Consider the following 12,205-nt stretch of genomic DNA (forward strand, 5'->3'; position numbering starts at 1 on the left):
TAGTTTTTGAAACATTTGCCATTTTTGCTTCTGAGAGAAAAAATAGCTTTTGTGATGCAAACTCTTCTCTTCCCACATCCCACCACGAATCAAACGACTTGGCTTGTTCTGAAGTGTTTAAGCCATGCTGTTCCAGGGTTCTTTATTTTTCAGTAGACAGCTGGGTTTTCATTCTCCTCCAGTCACCAGTCTCCTCTCGGGTAGACCCCCACCCTACTTCCAGCCTGACCATGGGAGAATTATTTTCACACACACACCCCAAAAAAACCCCTTACAAATACGAAAAGGTAGTTAATAAAACAAGACACCTCAAATGGACGTTCCCCACCACACAAAAACCCCAACCCTGTTTAACTTATTTGCTCAAATGTTTCTGACCTAAAACGTCCATCTCACTCCATGCCTGTGCCATGAGGCCTCCTGACTCCCACACGCTGGGTGGGAAGGTGCGGGTGGTGTCCTTAGCACTCTGGGGTATGTTCCTAGAGCAGCCCAGCCTCTGCTCTGGTCCCTGGCTCCTGGCCACGTGATGCCTTGCACCAGGCTGAATGTGTGAACCTGGAAAGGGAACACAAGCAGCTCCCGATCCTGGTTTGCCACGCTCTCCTCCTTCAGTCCCTCTGGAGAATGCACTCCTTGCACCACACCAACAAGAAGGGAATTTATAGTGAGCTGCCTGATACCTCTCCACGCCCACTGTGCTGAACAAACACAGACTGTCTGCCTCCTAATACACCTGGAAAGGGGCATCTTTCCCCTTCAAATCCAGTCAAAGTGCTGATGCAAAGATGCTCTTCCTGGTCTGTGCCGCTGACCACATCACCCCCAACCCCCCAACACTTTGCATCTCTCCATAGGCTCCCCTCGTCCCCTGCATCAAACACAGACTCCTCCTCCTCCTCGCTTCTGTGCCCCATGGCAGTTAGCCACACCTGATCTACCATCTCTCCTACACGATCAAGACACTGACTCCCACCTCCGCTCCCCAGTGGTGCCAAACCTTATTGATCGTCAGTCGGCTTCCCACAGACACTCTCCTGCTGTCTCCCACGGTCCCCTCACGGATGGAAGAGCTCCCTATAAAAATCCACAAGGCCACCACATCCCTCCTTAAAACTCACCCCGATGTGGTGCCTACAAAGCACTCGGCACAGGCAGGGGACTGGTACACCATGGCCACTGCTTGGCAGGCTGATCATCTGACTGGTGCATTGCGTTCACCCTGTCTGATAGCTGCACCAACCTGTCGTCTCTCGTGGTATGCTTAGCCTGGAGGCATTAGGGAAATTCACACTGGTGTAACTACATTGATGTGTGGCAGGGCAGACACACCAGCGCAAATTAGGGATTGCCGTGGTGAACTGAACCTGGGGCCATCCTGAAGGGATGCAGAGACCCCGCTGGGCTGGGGTGCAGCATGCCTGCATTAGAGGGTTTGCATGGGCTCAGCTACAACTGTGTGGTTCCACCAGGGCAGATCGCTTTGGTGCAGACAGAGCCGTAGGCTGCGCCCGCTCCGGGCAGGGGCTGTCTCCGTTGTACACTTGCACAGCACAAGGAGGTCTGTTGCTCTAGGCACCACCACAACCCAAATGACTAACAATCCGCCCAGCTCAGCCCTGGCTGAGGCTGCTCCCTGGCAGTGCCCCTCTTTGCTGTGGGGCGGATGCCCAGCAGTGCCCTTCTCGGGGAGGTTACACGACAAGAAAGGGATGTTTTCCCCTTGGTGCATTTGCCCTCCTGTAACTGCTGCTGGTAGTGGAAGCTGATGGCCTCAGTGACAGGGGGTCGGTCAGCTTGGGTGTGCCGAAGAGCAGATCTCTGACTACTGAAATCCAGTGACAGACAAGTCAGCATCTCAGCTGAGCCCTTGTATCACAACTGAACGGTCAAGGGCTGAATTCAAACAGGGCTTTTCCGGTGTCTCTTGCTGTTCCGCCCTTGGCCTGTACAGCACCTCTGGGAGGCCTTGGATGCGTTCCCCAGGACGGCATGGCAAGGGGCTGGCGCTCTTGCTTGGTTTGTGTAGAGAACACACTTCATTAGTGACACTTTCTGGTGGTTTGGGAGATTCCAGAGCCTCCCTAGGAGCGATCCTCCTGAGAATGGGATCTGTAGACAGCCTGGTCCACAAGTGGGCTCCACTCACAGCTCAACTGAGGCCTCTCAACCCCATCCTGGCTTCCCCACCTCCACCCAAAGTGCCGGCTCCTTGCGCACAACTCCGCCAGTGACCTGCAGCTCCCCGTGCAAATCAAGGCCTTGGTTTTCTGCACAGCTCTGTGAGCATCGTCACTTCTGGACTGCAGCCCCCTGCTGTCCCGGTGCTCAGGCATGCATTCCACAAGCCTGGCTACCTTTTCACCAGCAATCCAGAAACACACCAGCTTGCACGCAACTTCAAGTTCTTCCAACTCCAGGCACGGAGAGGAATATTTCACCGAGGCCCCCTTGCTCGCCTTCCTCTCCCCTGTCCATGAAAATACACACATCTGATTTCCAACAAGAATTTTAATGCAAAGCTGCTAAAGGGTATTTGCCTTTTTGCTTGTCAATCCCCCTTGCATCTTGCAAGTAAGTCTGAGCCATGGGCTCCTGATCACTTCTGCGTGAGTCATTCCCATTGGAAAAGTCAGCAAGAAGGTGCTTCTTCAGCAACAGAGGCAGAGCCCATCCCTGCTCTGGAGGAGGCCGTGTGAGACGCTGGGACCAGGGCCCTGCACACCACGTGCTGAGATCTGGGATCCCCCTTCCCCTAGGCAAGTCGTGACGCTCTCTGAGGCCATTTTAACTTTCAGTCACATGGTCTAGGCTCCCCACCTCTTGTCCTCCTGCTGACAAACTGCCCCTCTTGCGAGCCCTTGCCCACATTTCCTGGTTACACTTCTCTGCATGCAGGGCCAGGGCAGGCTCTCCGGGTTCTCTGCGCTGTCCAAAGGCTTGGTTAAGAGCCATCCATCGGCAGCAGCTAAACCACAGTGCACAGAACAGTGTCGAAGTGTGCGGCTTTCCAAACCAGCTGGGCCATGGATACGTATGTGCGACTCCCACCGAAGTGTCCTGTGTCAAAGGGCAGAGATGGTCAGGGCACATGTACTGGAGGGCAGCGTTTGGCCTCGTTCCCTGACTCTATTGCTAGGGAGAGCCTGCTTTTGGCGGCTGACTCAGGGTTTTGTTCTCTCCACCTGATTCACTCCAGGGGCAGGTAGAGCAGGGGTACCCAGTGCGGTGCCCACGGGCGCAATGGCGCCTGCCGGGGCAGTTGTGTGCACCCGCAGGACACCGCACTGCCGAAATGCCACCACCGAGCGAGGCCACCGGAGAACCACCCACCGAAATGCCGCCGAGAAGCCATGTACCGAGCATTAGGAGGGGAAGGAGAGCCCATCTGGGATTTTGGAGACCCGGGGTCAAGTCCCAGCTCTGCCACAGGTTTCTGTGTGACCTTGGGGGAGTCACTTAGCCCCTCTGGGTCTCCGTCCCCATCTACACAGTGTGGATAAGAGCTTTGCCCTGCCTTGCCGGGTGTTGTGAAGATAAATGGGACAAGGACTGTGCTGCGCTCAGATACGCTGGTGCTGGGGGTCAGATCAGCGGCATAGATAGACTCCGCTGCTCCCCCTGCCCCAGTGAGCCATGGCTGTCAGGCGGGAGGATGCACCAGGCAGCTATACTTTGCTGGCCAAGGTGGCTGGCTTAGTGTCTGAGGGTGTCTCTAACAAGGGGGCAGGGCTGTGATGGGGAGGAAGGGGGTGGATGGGGGCAGCCGAATACTCCCACTTCCCCTTGGTGCTAACAAAAACAGGAGAAAAAATCATCAAGAGCAACTGATAAATCGGGGACGGTTCCTTCCCTTTACGGATCTATCACCCAACAAGCCTCTGTGCGCAGCTCACTCCCTTAATGAGCAGCATGAAAGAGATGAAGATTTTATTGGTGTAGCTTCGTGTCGCGGGCATCCTTACAGCTCCCTGCTGAAGAGTGCGGTGATCATTAGATGCTGCATTTAAATTAGCGGTGGGTGAAACTTCAAAAGCGTTGGCGGTTCAGTTGAGCTGGGACGGGCACCCAAGTGTCTGCACGCTCCTCGGCATGGCCAGAGGCACCCGGACTGGCGTATTTCTCAAGGGCACAGCAGCTGGGGCAGCCTTCGGGGTGGGTCCCAGCCAACACTAGTGCCATCCCGGTGACCACGCAGCTCCATGACCCCAGGGGCCTGCAGCACCTCCAAGCCCCAGGACTAGCCAGCTCCTGAGGGCTGCACTTGGCTAGCCAGGGTGGCAGCAGAGGGAACAAGACCCTGCCCCCTCCTAGGGGCATAGCAGCAGGCTGCTCCCCAGGGCACTGGGCTCCCGTCCCCACACCGTGGGCCAGGACCTTACAGACTGGCTGTGGTTACCAAGAGGACCCAGCTGAATTGACTGCTGGCTGAATCCAATCCAGTGCTTTGCGACGATTCTGCAGTGACCCCAACACCACCACATGGCCCTTGTCAAGCCCTCAGTGCCTGGGGCGACTGCCCGGGGACTGCACATGGCACCAGGCCCAGCACGCTGGTCTCACCACAGGGAGCAGCCGGGCAGGAACGCAGCTGCATTCACTGGACGGCAAAGGGACACAGAAGCATTTGGTCTGGGGTGAGGTCCTGGCAGCGGTTACTGCTGGGGTGGAGCATGTGCAGCTGCTGAGGACTCGACACCTGCTGAAACAACCCCCTCCCTCTGCTGCCCCAGTGCAGGCCCTTCCCCAGAGCCAGCGAGCCTCGCCCAAGCGAGTGCCCCTCCCCCACATGAAACTTTTCAGCCTGACTTCTCCCCAGGTTCCTCACTTGCGGGATGAGTCACAGTCCAGCCCCCCTTGGGCCCCTGATGGCTGCCACTCTCGGTGCGGATGTGCGACACCTCTGAGGCTGGCTGGTTTCTGTGACACCCCTCCCAGAGGATGCCAATGAAACCGTACAGCTCCCGGATGTCCCCAGTGGTGCAGTGAACCACGTAATCCCATGTCAGCCGAGCTGCTCCTCTGTAAAGTGCTCTGTGCGAATCCTTCATTGCAGCTGTAAACTTCAGACCACAACACTGACGCCATCCATAATCGGAGCAATTAAATTGCGTTGATGGTGACAACATGCTTTGCAAGGCATCGCTTTAGTATTCACGGTAGTTACCTGCAGTCAACCCCAGCAAGGATTCAGCGGCTACAGGATGCCGTGTGCTTTGCCTCCCCCATGTGCCCTTGGCCACTGGCTGGGATTGCTGCTCTGCACAACGTTAAGGGTTCTCACTCAGCGTGTTCCTAGCATGTGACGGACGGTGCAAAGTGTCCACAGAATCGATACGAAGTTTGCCACGGCTGCAAACAGCCAAAAGGCCAGTTAATGCATGCTCCATCAGCACTGACACAGAAAAGTGAGTCTAGCATTCAGAAGGGGCTGCGTTCACACCAGCAAACCTTGGAGCCCCAATTCCCCACTGGGTAGCAATGGAGAACACTGTGTCATAGACAGGAGGCAGGGTGGTTTGTTTTGCAAACAAAATTATCAAAAGACCCTACCCTAGTCTCTGTAGCAGGAGTAACTGCAAAGCTCTCCCTATTGAACGGGACCAAAACTAACCTGGCCCACAAAGTGCACGGTGGAGGTAGAGGCAGAGAGTTCCTTTCATTTTCTGTCTGACGTTTATCTAAGGAGAGGAAAGAGCTATAAAACGATCCCTTAGGCAGGGTTAATGCTGGAAACAAGCTTTCTACAAGAGTCACCTGACAGTGTTAAAATATAAATTCCTCATTTACAGTTAAATATAATTGTGGAAATTCTGAGAGCCAAGGAGTTATAGTTAATTACTGGAAAACGAGGCCGGCCCCTCTGACCCCAAAGGAAATCTCATGAGATTTAACCTGCGCAGCCAGCTCTGGAGAGCTCGGAAGAGTTTCATCCACAGTGGTGCAAGAATGAGGACGCAGATAATGGTCACAGACGTGTTTTCTGTATACACCTGAACCCCATTGCCTGTACTGTCAACTACACACACCCCAGGCATGCGCCTGCATGCCACAGGCCTGGGATAGATGCAGGCCATGCACGCTAAGGGCCTCATCCAACTCCCACGGACATTGTGTGTGTGTGTGTGTGTGCTGTAATGCTCGGATCTCTGAACAGTAACAGGAGTTGCCCTGCCTGCACTCTTGGCTGGGAGAGACTTTCTGTCTGTGACTCTTCAAGTGAACTATATCAGAGGTGAGGAACTTGCCTTAGACACAGTTTACCTGGCAGCCTCCTCGTCCACCCTGCCAACGCCGCTGGCCTCTGCTGGATGCAGTTAAAATGGGGGCACAGCCAAGGCACAGACTCACTTGAGTGCCTGCAGGACCTGCTGACCCGGCAGCATCAGTCCGAGCGACCTGCCCCAGGTCCCATGGGGCCAGCCCTACGAGCATCCGGAGATCTCCAAGTCGCTCGGAGTCTTCCAACTTCTGCAGGCCTTCTTGGGAGACGTTCGGCATGTTTTCCTATGGCCTCCTAGCCCAAAGCGTGGGGACAACTTGGCAATTTGATCGTTTCCCTTCCTGTCCCATCCAGAACCAGAAGGAAAAGACCAGCACAGACAATGCCGGACCTTCAGCAATGATCTGGTACAGGCTGCTCGGCGGGGCAGATGGGCTAAGGGGCCGGCCTGCCCCCAGGTCCCTGCTTCGCGAGCTGCAGCATCAGTCGTAGCTCTTGGCTGTGCGTGGGCACACAGCTGTGGTCAGTCACATGGGAGGTGTTAGTCTTTATCGCCAGGGAAGGCAGCAACGCGTTTACAGCCACAGCTCCTGAGGTCTCAGGCCCCAGCTGCATAGAGAGGGCCAGCACGCACCCCTCATTTCGTTATGCTCTTTGCAGCGTCAGTGACAGATAGGTAAGGATTAGATTGAAGTAATCTCTGTAATCTACTCAGCAGGATTAAAGCCGTCCCCCTTTCCCCCCCGCTCTTTATCCCTCTCATCCCAGGACTCCACTAGAAGTGATTAAGTCTGGGGGGAGCCATTTAGCTCTTAAGCACCATTCCATCCTGCTTAAAAATGTATTTCCGAATGCAATGAGTCTGTGCAGCACGGCCAGGCCCAGCGACTCCAGCTGGGCGAGCAGTCGAGATTTGAGGCTAAAGTAGCTTGAACTGGAGTCAGAAGGAAATTTATTGCCTCTGACCTTGTTTGGAGCAGGTTGTGTTCAGAACTGATTCTTGAGGCTTATAGAAGTTTCCGCCTGGATCCATGACGCTGAAGCTTTGGGGATTCATTTTCCAGCTGCATTTGGACAGAAACCTCTGGCTCCAGCAGGAGTGAGATCCTGGCGCTTTAGAACTCACAAGCTGGCCAGCAGGTCTGGAAGTTGGTTGTGGTGCTAATTAATTAGTGGCTTGAGGAAAATGTACATTGCTCTGCATTACAGCCTGCCTGCCCTAGCAATGAATAGCCATGCCAGGGAACCAGAAACAGTGGCAGCTAATGGGGCAAATATCCCACCCACCTTCCACGCACTGCTGGGGGACATGGGCGAGTGAAAAGAAATAGAGATGGCCCAAGACAACAGCTGCCTGGCTCTCGCTGTCCTAACCATAACGAACAGGACGCCTCCCAGACGGCTCTGCAGGTCATTCAGATGGTGCTGGGCCTGGGCCAGCGTCCGGGCCTCTGTCGAAGCAGGCTGGGTAATCACCAAGCCAGGCCCGGTTCTCACTAGCAGGAGACAGTGAGGTGTGGGTCTCTGGGAGCACTTGGTGTTTCTGCACCTCCTCAGGGCCGCAGCCAGCTTGTGGGACGTGACCTCCTGTGTGTCACAGGCCCCATCTATGGACGGGCGCCAGCGTCAGGCCACAAACCTGCTCCCAGCCAGCTTCGCCGGGGCCACCAGCTTCGCAGGAGCTTTGCTGAAGACTTGCAAACGTCAGTGCTTTCTGATGGCTAAATCAAAGGCGGGTGGAGCCTGGGCACGGCGCACCTCACAAACGTGTCCCCTGCTCAGCAACATGCCTGGAGAGCTTCCTTTCCAGCAAGGCACGAGCTGGGACCTCCCCGACTGTGCCGTCCTGCGCACAACGGGGCATTCGCTGTAGTACATTCACTGGTGTTTGTCACTGGGTCCCTCTCCTCAGTAAATCTCCTGGTCTGAATGGAATGGAGGCCAGGCTGGGAGCAGCGAGACCAGGGAATGGTGTCAGGATACATCCATGACGTCGGAATATCCTGGGCCAAAGCCTGCTGCAGTTCCCATCTGGAGCCGCTCTCCTGCCTGCAGCGGCACCCGCCTGGCTTTCCACCAGGACCACCGGGAGACGAGTTTGTTCTGCTGAATGAGAACAAATTGTATCAGCCCTTTAATTAGACTCTTGTTTTCGCTGCTGATGGACACAGAAAGTGAGGCTATTTAGGGGGCTCCATTCCAGTATAAAACTAGAACCAACCAATGGGCTAATGGAAGTGGCTCATTCACTCCAGTGATGAGGGTGATTGCAGATGCCATCTATCTAGTAACTCCATCGCTCTGGCCTTGGCCAGGCACAGTCACAATGCACCAGAACACACAGGCAAAGCCCATTGTTTTCTTTTAACATCCGTAAGTGGACCCAGTCTCTCACCGTCAGAAAGGACTGCTCTTATCCTTGTCTTAGGAGACAGGCAAGAACTGCAGACCAGTTCAGACACAGAGTGGGCTTTGCTTTCATGCAAGTGCTTGAGTGAATGCATACTCCCAAGGTCACATGGCTGGAAACACTGCAGCCCCAGCTTTGCCTCATGGCTCCTGGAGTTCCCAGCCCACACATGGGATGTGTATGACACAGGGATCAATTCCGGCAGGATTAGAAAAATACATCAGCTTGTAGGTTCCAAGCTGGTGAATGACAAACACATTAGAAATAGAAAAATGGATTAGCCCTGATATTTTGGCCCCGAGGTCTTTTTTAGGCTGTGGAAATAAATTCTAACCTTGATCTCTTCTCCCACAACCCGAAGAAGACATCAAGGCTAAAATATCACCTTTGATCTTATTTGCTGTTTTCAGCATGTATTTTATTGGCCTCCTTTTCTCCTATGGAATAGAGTCATGTGTATCTCAGCACAGATCTTCTCTCTGCGACATCTGTAAAAATCTCTTACATAATCGCTTGTGTTTCTACAGCCCTTTCCGTTTCAACGTGCTTCGCCAGCTGCCTCTGCCGGAGGGGAGGCTGGGATGTGCCCCAGTCACATTTGGCTGCAGACGCCTTCCCTTACAAACCCCAGCAGGAAGCATGTCTTCTGTGTACTGTGGGAGCAACCAGAGCCCGCAGTCAGGGCTGGGGCCACGTTGTGCCAGGCGCTGCACCAAGACACAGTAAGACATGGGCCGTGCTCTGGAGAACGTGCCATAGGATATCACAGCGAGTGTATCCGGCAGCAGGGGAACGGCATGAGATCTCGTGGTCACCTGGGTCAGTAACTTGCAACTCACTCACACTTTGTCTTTTATTAATATGAAAGCGAATGGCACCTGCTGGTCCCAATGGCCGCTAGTTGGCTGATGCCGGGGTGAGTCTGGAGGAGGGATTTGAAGGAGAAGTGGGTGGTGGCTTCATGGACTCTTTCAGGGATGGCGTTCCCTGCACACGGGACAGCGCGGAGGCAGACATGGAGCTGTCCGTGGGAGAGGTGGGCATGCAGGCACAAGGCTAGCGGGGGGTGAGGGGGGTGCCTTGTGGCATGAGGCGGGACAAAAGCTGGGGGGGAGGCAGAGCTGCGGAGGGCCCTGACGGGGAGGAGAAGAAGTGGGAATCTGGCCTGTGGCAAATGGGAAGTAAGTGGAGGGGCTCGGAGAGGGCAGTGACGTGGTCAGGGAGCTGGGCAAGGACGATGATGAGAGCAGCTGCGGTTTGGACAGCCCTGGTCTTGGGCGAGTGCCGACTCGGCCATGGGGAGGCTGCTGGAGAGCTGGGGAGTGCAGACGCCGAGCTGGAAGGGGGCCAGGAGATGAAGGAGTGGTTGTAAGAGGGGCTGGGGAGAAGGAGGAGGGGAATGAGGGGCCGGGGCTAGAGGATGGGGATACTAGAGAGGACTGGTACAAAGGCCAAGTCGTGGGACAGGATGAGCAAGGGAGGCAAGTAGCTAGCAAGGGAAGGCACTGGGGGAACAGATGGAGAGCCTGGGGGCAGGGGCGCTGGAAGAGTGTGTACAGTGGGGGCGGGGCTGGGAGCCATTGAACCAAACTGTAAACCCACTTCAAGCCAGGGGGTGTAACACCCCCCTCCCCCGCAGCACCTCTAGTTCCAGCACCCATGGGTGGGGGTGGAAAGTGAGACCTCAGGTTGAGAGGTGGGTGAATCTCCTTCCTTGGAAGTTTTTAAGGTCAGGCTTGACAAAACCCTGGCTGGGATGATTTAGTTGGGGATCGGTCCTGCTTTGAGCAGGGGGTTGGACTAGATGACCTCCTGAGGTCCCTTCCAACCCTAATATTCTATGATTCTATGATTCTATGAAGGGGAACAGGGTATCAGGAGAGGAGCGGACGGGGAAGGAGCTCATGCTTTTCCAGAACACATGGCCTCCCCCTGGAGTGCGGCTCCTGTCTTTTGAGCGAGTTAGGGCCTGACAACTGCGGCTAGTGCCCGGAAAGGGGAGATGCTCTCTCACTCGCCTCAGAGGGCCTGTTCCGTTCCTTGACATGGGAGTTACTCCAATGACTTCTGCAGATTTACACCAGCAGAGGTGAGATCAGAATCAGGCCCAACTCCCTGTGGCTCCTGTGAGCACAAAAGCCAGGGTCAGAAATGCACAGGAGGTCCCCAAAGCTGTTGTTTGCGTGATGTCTGAGGCAAACTGCAAACATGTCACGGGAAAAAAACCCTGCAGAAGACAAAGACTGAAAGCAAAATTGTCAACTTTCGGAAACATTCCTCCCTTGCAAGTGGGGAAACGGGGGAGTTGAGCGACAGACACCAGCTTTATTTATCCAGGCTCCTCTAACGTTCCGGTTCTCAAGCAGCGTGTTTGGTGCTGAGGCTCATCAGCGCATGGAGATAACAAAGTGGCTCAACGTGGGAAAACCAACTTTTCTGCAGCTTCACGGTGGCTGCTTGTCCAGAAACGGGAACGACTGGAATGACCCACTCTTCTACTGCCGCAGCAAAGGGGCTGGCCCGAATCAGCGGCTGCGAGTGGCCCCACTGTACCCCGAATGGCTAATGTAACTAACGCCCCCTTGTCTGCACGCAGCGAGCTGTACCCGGGACGGCTGCACGTCTGCACGCTCCATAGGCTGGGTCAGCGAGCACCTCGCCCGCTCGCGGGGCCCTCCCGCAGCCAGGGGTGGCAGGAGGAGAGCTACGGTCTGGTCTCGCTACAGGCCACAGAAACCCTCTTTGCCCTGGTGTCATCCCCTAGGAGCCAATCCCAGCCCCGGCTCTGTGGCCGCAGTGCCCCTTGCAGCAGAACCAGGCAGTGCCATTGTGCCAGGGCACGGGGGAGCCTGCCCACCTGCTCTCCCATTATGTCCCCAGTACTAGACCCCAGCAACTCGGGCCAGACACCAGGGTCTGGATTTAGAGCAGTGAGATGTGATGGTGAGGAGTGAGGACAGTCAGACAGACACACACACACGCTATGAGACCGGGACCGCCGAGAGACCTGTGACTGCACAGGGAGAGCCTGCCATGTGTCTGTCTCTTTGTAGCAGATCCTGTCTCTTGCTTCCTGCGCATGTTGCTCAGAACATCCCCCAGGTCTGCACCAGTCCCATTCAGCATCTAGGAGGAAAGCCAGGGCAGAATGCCACCCGCTGAGGGGGCTGGAAGTCACTGGCAAGCCTCCTCAAGGCTTTCTGCATCGCACTTTGGTTTGGACTATACAGGGCCAGATCTCCAGCAGGTGTAAATGTGGGTGGTTCCAGTGAAGCCAGTGGGCCAGATCCCCAGCTGGTGTAAATTTGGGTCGTTCCAGTGAAGCCAGTGGGCCAGATCCCCAGCTGGTGTAAATGGGGGTAGATCCAGTGCAGCCAATTGGCCAGGTCCCCAGCCGGTGTAAATGTGGGTCATTCCAGTGAAGCCAGTGGGCCAGATCCCCAGCTGGTGTAAATGGGGGTAGTTCCATTGCAGCCAATGGGCCAGGTCCCCAGCTGGAGATCTACCAACTGAAATTAATGAAACTAGACTGACCTACCCCAGCTGGGCACCTGTACCAGAGGTCTAATTCC

This window comes from Natator depressus, chromosome 10, assembly GCF_965152275.1.
Source record: "Natator depressus isolate rNatDep1 chromosome 10, rNatDep2.hap1, whole genome shotgun sequence".
Classification (NCBI taxonomy): Eukaryota; Metazoa; Chordata; order Testudines; family Cheloniidae; genus Natator; species Natator depressus.